Here is an 8,290-nt window from a genome sequence, read left to right on the forward strand (position 1 = left end):
AGACAAATTTGTGGGGTATGAGTTGATCTATATATAGCGTTAAGAGGGCTCCAAATGCCTTCAGAATTTTACTCTATCACGTGACCTTATTAGGGGCTGTGAATGGGTTCTCTACTACGCTCGCATTTATTTATATTTAAATGAGAAGATTGTATGTAATGGCGATAGTAGTTTGTATCTAATGGCGGGAGGTAGTTTCACTACAAAACTATGAAATTCTGCATGCTTTCTTCTATAATTGAATCTAAGATAAATATATTTTGCTTTTAAAATAAAAAAAGTTATTGAGATCTAAACTTGATCAGTAGCGTTACTTACTCTCCTATAATGTTGAAACAAATTTTGATGCAATCTTTTTTCTACTGGATCAAATCTGAAATTTTTATGTCAAAATGTAGATAGGGATCAGTCCTCTTCAAAAATGTTAACAGTTTTCAATTTGGTTAAGAACTGAATTAGCAACAAGCTCTAAAAGATGCTGCGTGTGAGTAAATTGTGGCCTTAAGAATATTATTCAACTATGACCGTAGTTGAATGATACTGGATACATAGAAATATAAAGGGAACAATGATCTTCGCCATAGACCATGACTATGGAGAGGAAGCCTCAACATAGTAAGCAGAGGAAGCCTCAACATAGTCGCTCGTGTGACTAGAAATAGCAGCCAAATCGTCTTCAAATCACACCCTGCCTTTTAGAAAAGAACCCGTTAAATAATGTAGTCGTGGGTTACCTGTACTTAAAAAAGAAAGGGATAACAGTCATGGCTGGAATGTCTTTGATCATCGGTGGTGTGCTCTTCTCGGGCTTTCCTGAGGTTAAACACTACTACCAACAACAACCTAAATGTCTAAATAAAAAGGAAAACGCATTTGATAATGTATTAGTAAATACACTATATCTGAAACTAAGACTGGGGGATGTCAGCTGAAATACTTTTGATCATACGTCAGCTGAACCAGAGGGGAACAAGAGCGAAACAAGAGCAATATCAACAACAAAAACAGTTATAGAAACGAAGTCTCTAAGGTAGCCACCAACGACAAGACAAACAGAAATTCTTCTAGAACAGTAATTCCCGGCTGTTTCACTGTCAGGGGCTCCTTTTGTTTAAATGAATATTCCCTCTGATCTCAGATTTTTGAGAGGTCTGTCTATTTAAGCCAAGATGACCCGTGGTTAAGTGACATCAATGATGGTGCACCTGAGCACTATATACAATAAGCTCATTATCATTATGATTTTTTTCTATTATTTTAAAAGAGGTGAGCCGGCAGAATCGTTAACACTCCAGGAAAAATATCCGGCGGCGTTTTGTCCATCTTTATATTCTGTGTTAAAATTCCACCGCGATCGACTTTATCTTTCATCCTTTTGGGGTCGATTAAATAAGTATCTGTGGATCATTGAGGTTGATGTAATCGACTATTTACTCTTCCAAAATGTCAGGCCTTGTGCCTATAGTAGAAATGGTAATTCTGAAGGCAGTGAGCAGACAGAATCGTTATAGTACGCCAGTTAAAATGCTTTGCAGTATTTGGTCCGTCTTCACGTTCTGAGTTCAAATTCCGCCGAGGTCAACTTTGTCTTTCTACTATCGGGGTCGATAAAATAAGTATCAAGCAGTGTCTTGGTATATGCGAACTTTAGGTTAGTTATAATATGGCTTGCGAAAGAATTCAACATCCAAAGGCAAATTCACTGCTGTTACTGTGTAGAAAAAATCCTCTCTTATGGTAAACAGTGTAAAATCACCATATCTAACCAATGTCACCCCCTGTCGGATTCCCAGTTCCTTGCTCATTAGCCGTTATTAATGGAAAATACCGAAGTGAAGTAACTCTGAGCAGATTTAAAACTGTAGCTTTAACTAAAACATATTCAACAACATTGATTGAGCTATTAAACAGCGTACCTTTAACGTAGTACAAGAAGATTCAGCCTAACACAAGATGCGACAAGACTGGCCCTTTGAAATACGGATACTAACTCATTCTGCCAGCTGAGTTGACTGGAACAACATGAAATAAAGTGTCTTGCTCAAAGACACATGCGTCGCCGAGTATCGAACATATGACCTTACAACCATGAACCAAATACCTTAACTACTAAGCCACGCCGCACCTTCATCACACGCGCGCACGCACACACACACATACATATGCGCACATACACACACACGAAAACGGGTATATATAACTTGAAGGAAAATATGCAAATTTCGTAAAAGTAAAACAATCTTTGACGAAACGTCATTGAAAGGGAAAGACAGCTTGAAACTATCAATGGATCATTTAAATAGTTTGAAGTAGTGGCTAGCTGCAAAATATTTTGAACTGCATATTTACTAGCCAAAAATGATAAACCGTATAGTGACCATTTTAATTTGTTGTAATTGCAAGAATTGAATAGCGCAACGGGCAAACTTGACGATCGTGTATGCAAATGTATTGGGTGTCATCATTTTGCGACTGATACGCAAGCAAGAATGGCAGATTTTTGCTTTTTGCTGATATTACTTTTTTTTTCCTTTTGCATGTTTGTGTATCCTAAGGACTTGGCCGCCTGTATCTTTCGTAATTCGATTGAATAAAAGATCGATCGGAATCCAAAGCAGTTGATCAACTTCGTGTTGTTGTTACTGTGTAACACGAGATGAGTCCTTGATTGTGGAAACTCAGCTCGTTGCTAGCCTTTCGAATTACTCAACTTGATCCACAGATCAATAGCTACAAGTAAATCTCCGGAAAGAGATCATTACCATTATTACTTTCGACCTTTCAGCAAAAAATTTCCGAATTCAAATTCCGCTGAAGTCAACTTTGCCTTTCTTCCTTTCAGGGTTGATAAAATAAGTACCAATTGAGCACCGGGATCGATGTAATCGACTAGCCCCTTTCCCAAAAATTTCAGGTTTTGTGCCTATAGTAGAAAGGATTATTATTTGTTTCGTTTTGTAAATAGATTAATGTTTTCACTGCTGTAAATAAATATTATTTTTAAATTGAAATATTTTAATGAAGGAAGACATTTTGGAAAATATGAAAAATATTTTATTATGACGTCATTTCGATGCTGATTTTTCAGCTCAGGAAATTAAAGATCGGTGAAAAGAAAAGGAGACAATTTTCATTTTGCTAGAGCTTTATTATGACATCACAATTGCCGACTTTTGCTAAATAGAAGACGCAATTTGATTTTGTCTTCATATCGTCATTACTTCCTTCAGCAGACACCAACATCGGATTTATGGATTCTCTTGTCTATAATCCCTCAGCATTGAGATATTTCACCGACTTTTAAGATAGGTAAGCATTTGATTCTACACACACACACACATAAACACACACACACACACAGATACACATTTTCGTAGCAGCTGGTATCGTCCTTGAGAACTATCTTCACCCAAGCGGTGGTCCTTAGATTAGAGTAGGAAACATTTAGTTCCAAAGGAGTAGGTAGCTAGGTTTTGTTTTTCGGCTTTTGGGGAGGGTATTTTTTTTCTTTGCTTTGTTTTTTTTTTTACCCGTTTTCTGTAGAGACATCCCTAGATATAACTAACTTATATGTATAGCTGCTAATGAATCGCATAACTGCTACCCTCGATGGATGGTAGGTACAACTCGGTTCAGGAAGTAGCGGTTGATTCGTTGTAAGTCAGCCTGTACGGAGGACGGTTGGTCAGTTATCACGAAAATGTGATAATTAGAGTTGTTTAGGTAAGGAAACCGCAAAAGGAAGATAAGTTTCTTGATACGATTCAGGTTTCTACATTCATTTGCATAACATCGTAACATAAATTGTACTTGATATATCTCTGACTTGTTCATATCCACTGGATACAAACTGTTAGACAAGACTTCAGAATGTTTGATTTACTACTAGTTATCACAAAAAAGAGTTACAACTGGATATAAACTGTCGTTAAGCTGGACAAGACTGGGGAATAAGAATTTGATTTGCACCTAAAGTTATTACAAAAATAGAATCAAGTCAGATTTGATGTCGGTTTTATGAATTTTTGAGTATTAAACACCCTCTGTAATATGCTGGTTGGTGTCATAACATAGTTCCAGGTCGTCTGGCCTGTGCCATGTAACCGTATAAACCAGGGGTTTTCAAACTTTTTGACTTACGGACACCTTTATATTTCAGGCTTTACCTTATAAACGCTTATGAAATTTATACATAAATATTTGCTTAAAATAACATATTTTTACATTTATTTATTTAACAGTATTTAACAAATAGGTTTGTCAATTAAAAGATTTCGATTAAAAAACATATATAAAATCAAATTGCCCATAAAAAGTATTTGCTGTCCACGGACCCCTGTCTTGTCCTTGCGGACCCCCTGTGGTCCGCGGACCACAGTTTGAAAACCCCTGGTATAGACTCTTAGCCAGGCTCTTTCTGAAAAACCAGGGGGCTCCAATCAGAAACCAACATCTTTATATTTTTTTAATGAAAATAAAAGTATAAAGTGATTTTAGTAATGTTTTATAAATTGTGCGTGTGTAGATGTATCTGTATAAGTGTGTGAGCGTGTGCGCGCTCCTGTGTGCGCTTGACCCGAAGAATACATCAAGCCATGTTTCCCATGTTGCACGAAACGACTAGCAGACTGGAAAGTTACCGGGAAAAAAAATGGATTCGAAGGCGCTGTATCGGAGGATTTGGTGCATGCTGTAGGTGGCGAGCGTTGTCGTGTTGAAGAAGCACGCCGTGTCGCCGGCCGAGTTGTTTCAAATGGATTACTTCAATGAACTGGCGAATTTATTGAACATAAAGCCCTGATTTGACGGTGGTTCTTTTCAAGCATTTCGTAATGGATTAGCCCTTCCCAGTCCCATCAGACGCATATCGTTTTATTGCAAATATGCTGCTGAGGCTTGGCTCAAGGTGTCGCTTGCTTGTCACGTCTCAGCCATTCTTTCCTCTGCTTCATATTAGCGTAAAGAAACCACTTTTCATCGCCAGTCACGATGCAGTAAAGAAGTCTATTTCCAAGCAGCTTAGTGTTCAGCGAACAAACAGGCGGCGATAGATGGGTGCTGGAATTTTTCTTCACTCCGAACGTGTGGTACTCATATAATGAATTTTTGGACCTTACTGATCGAGTGAAAGTAACACGCGACGGTATCCTGAGGGCATCTCCTGAGCCAAAAACCCTAATGGAATGGCGCAGCTCTTCGTGGATGATGAGCTCGTTCAAGTGATCCTCATCGAACTGCCGGAGCGGAGTCTCTGGAGTCGAATTTCCCCTCCTTCGAGCGTGAAGCTTTCTGTATAGTTCATTCAGTAATAGCGCCTCCTCTATTCACAGCACAAATGCCTTAAGCGGCTTGGGCAGATTTAAAACCTTGATTTGAAAGCAAAGAAAAACAGACATCGAAAATGGTCATATTTTTTTTTCTTTACTTGGCGCGCCATCGTCATGTCTGAAAAGATGAAAAATTTATTCATATTTCAAAAACGATAAACAGTTGAAGAAGAATATAGCTAAAAAAACAAAAAAACAAAAAAAAAACGATAAAAATACTTTTCTTGTTGATTCAAATAACATTGGAAAGAAGCGAATGAATTTATGACAACCTGATACACACGCACATGTACGTATATGTGTGTGTGTGAATAAGTCTTTTACTGATTTTGGTTAGTGGACTTTAACCCTTTTAGAGCACTACTTTCAAGAGTAGTAGACGATCATATTCCCTCTATTATTTATTCCAGTTTGTTACCTATTTTATTCGTCTCTTTGACAGATTTAAAACCTTGATTGAATGCGAAGAGAAGCAGGTGTCAAAAATGCTCATTTTTCTTTACTTGGCAATCCCTCGTCATGTATCTGAAAAGAGGGAAAATTTATTCATATTTCAAAAAAGTTGTTGAAGAAAATAGCCAAAAACAAAACATAAAACGTTAGATAAAAATATTTTTAGGTTAATTCAAATAACATTGAAAAGAAACGAACGAATTCATGACAACTCGATATATATGTACCGGCAACAATTTATTGCAACGGCATGTTGTAAGATGTGAAAGATGAACAGTGATCGAAGTTGGAAAGAAATATTTATTTACCGTTACTTTGTATATATCCAAAACCACGACGGCTTGGTATGTATAATTAGTAAATGGAACAGCATGCGAGGTAAAAAAGAGTTAGTTTCGGCCGGTATGTGTGTACACGATGTTATAGTAGTATATATAGAGAGAGATGGTAATGTTACAAAGAAAAGAGAGTTAGTGAAAGTGGGAGTCGAGCGAAGTTCTCTCGCATAGTTGCTGATTGTAACTTTCTTTCTCCCTCTGGCCGTTTGGTCTCTAGTAGCCGCCTGCTTGTGGCCATGACTCTAGTTGTCCGTTCACACTCACTGATGGTCGCTCTCATTAACTGACTTTAGCTTACGGAGTTCTTCTTTTTATAACTATCCAAAACCTGCCAGGAGAGACATTGTTGAGAACAATAGATTTCGTTGGAGGTCTTTTATCTCTATCCTAGCTTTTGGTGGCCTAGAAGAAGTTAGAAGGGTCAAGTGGCAAAGACATTATTCCGGCTTAGTGAAGGCATCTGGTAAATGTAACTGCTATCACTAACAGAAAAACTATTGTTTTACCATGAGAAAAGTGCTGCTGAACAGTTAAGTGAAACTTGGCGATCGAGGATTGAATCCACGCTATGCCTGCATGAAGTTCACTACACACACACACATACACACACACACATGTGTGTGTGAGAATTAGTCTTTTCTTTTTTTACTGATTTCGTTTGGTGAACTTTGGCCACTGTGAAGCACTGCTAGTATGTTAACCATTTTTTGAAACCTGAGCACCAAACCGTTAATCCGTTAACATAGTCAACATTTTCATTAACAATTTAACTTTTAAGTCAACTTGGGAAATCATTATCGGACTAATTAACTTCCGTTACATTTAACTTCCGTCAACTGAGTTAACTTCCATTAACTTCAATTCAATTGAAGATGATGGATTTTATAGTTTTCGCACTTCTGAAAGGTGTTCTTAAGTGGTTTTAGAGCAAAAACTGTTTTTTTACGCTAGAGTGTGCAGTGCTGCAATTCGGATATGTTTTTTCTTTCTTCACTATCCACTCTATTCCTGTACGCGTCGTTGTGAACCATACAGAACGTTGTCGTGCAGTGGTTAACTCACAGAGCGGCACGATATACAGAAACACAAAGCAATACCATTCTAAGAGAATGCCATTCCAGTTTATCATTAATAAAGGTCAACAAAGTTAGATGGAAATAAGTCAGATGGCTTAAACTGTTATTTATTCATCGCCTCTGATTTATTAATCGTTTCTGATGCTTATCAACGTAACAATCAATATTCATTATCAGTAATGCTTCTTTATCTCTGCTCTGTGTGAAACATACAAGTAGGGGTGTCTGGGGAACCATATTTTACACGTATCGTTTTTTTTTTGTGGACTTTATTTAACCATGTATCATGTTCTTGTTGTTGTCGTCAATGGTGTTGTTAAGGTGGTGCAACTTAGAAAGTGGCCTTTCCTGTAGATATTAGCGGAGAAGCAAGGTGACATCTAGTGAACGTTAAAGAAACTAATTTGTCGTTGTTAGCACGGTTATAGCTTAGTAAGTGGCCTTCTCTGTTGATGTTAGTAGAGAACCAAACTACCGTGTAATCGAAGTTAAAGTAAAGAAGTTACTTCCCTGTTGATACTACTGGAGAAAACCAAGTCATCATTTTTATTCATTTGTTTATTCTATTTATTTATTACCTGGTTATGTGAAGGCGCTTGACTCAGTGGTTAGAGAGTCGGGCTTACAATTATGAGGTTGTGAGTTCAATTTCCGGACCGGGTTGTGAGTTGTGTTCTTGAGCAAGACACTTTATTTCAGTTTGCTCCAGTTCACTCAGCCGTAGAAATGGGTAGTGACGTCACTGGTGCTAACCTCTATAGGCCTTTGCCTTTCCTTTGGATAACATCGGTGGCATGGAGAGAAGAGGCTGTATTGCATGGGCGACTGTTGGTCTTGTTATGGAGTTGGCGGGTGATCCAAAGGATATTTTATAGGCCAATCTAGAGTCCAGAGTAACGCATGACTTATCCTTAGAAGAAAGTATTCCCTATATATTCTGTATGTTAGTGGAACATCACTGAGACAAGTGGAGAAGTTTATTATCTCGTTTTCACAAGTGGTGGAAGACAGGAGGCTGAAATTGGATGCTAGAATTGCAGGTGTTGCCACAGTAATGCGTTAGCTCGTGCATTTCTTCGTTTGAAGAGAAGTCATT

At 37.8% G+C, this 8,290-nt stretch overlaps 2 long non-coding RNA genes across 3 annotated transcripts in view; one reads left to right on the forward strand and one right to left on the reverse strand.

Annotated features, from left to right (window-relative positions):
* The first annotated feature begins 3,133 nt into the window (after positions 1-3,133).
* LOC106877672 (uncharacterized) overlaps positions 3,134-8,290 on the forward strand; it is a 68,905-nt gene continuing 63,748 nt past the window's right edge. For both annotated transcript variants that reach the window (XR_008264618.1, XR_001410406.2), the window contains exon 1: positions 3,134-3,309. This is a non-coding gene — a long non-coding RNA (uncharacterized LOC106877672). The remainder of the gene's footprint in view (positions 3,310-8,290) is intronic.
* On the reverse strand, positions 4,910-6,369 carry LOC128248381 (uncharacterized). Its single transcript, XR_008264619.1, has 3 exons — positions 6,089-6,369; positions 5,746-5,852; positions 4,910-5,445 (listed from the first exon to the last, which is right to left on the reverse strand). It is a non-coding gene; the product is annotated as an uncharacterized LOC128248381 (long non-coding RNA).

The sequence above is a fragment of the Octopus bimaculoides genome, chromosome 7 (genome assembly GCF_001194135.2).
Source record: "Octopus bimaculoides isolate UCB-OBI-ISO-001 chromosome 7, ASM119413v2, whole genome shotgun sequence".
Lineage (NCBI taxonomy): Eukaryota > Metazoa > Mollusca > Cephalopoda > Octopoda > Octopodidae > Octopus > Octopus bimaculoides.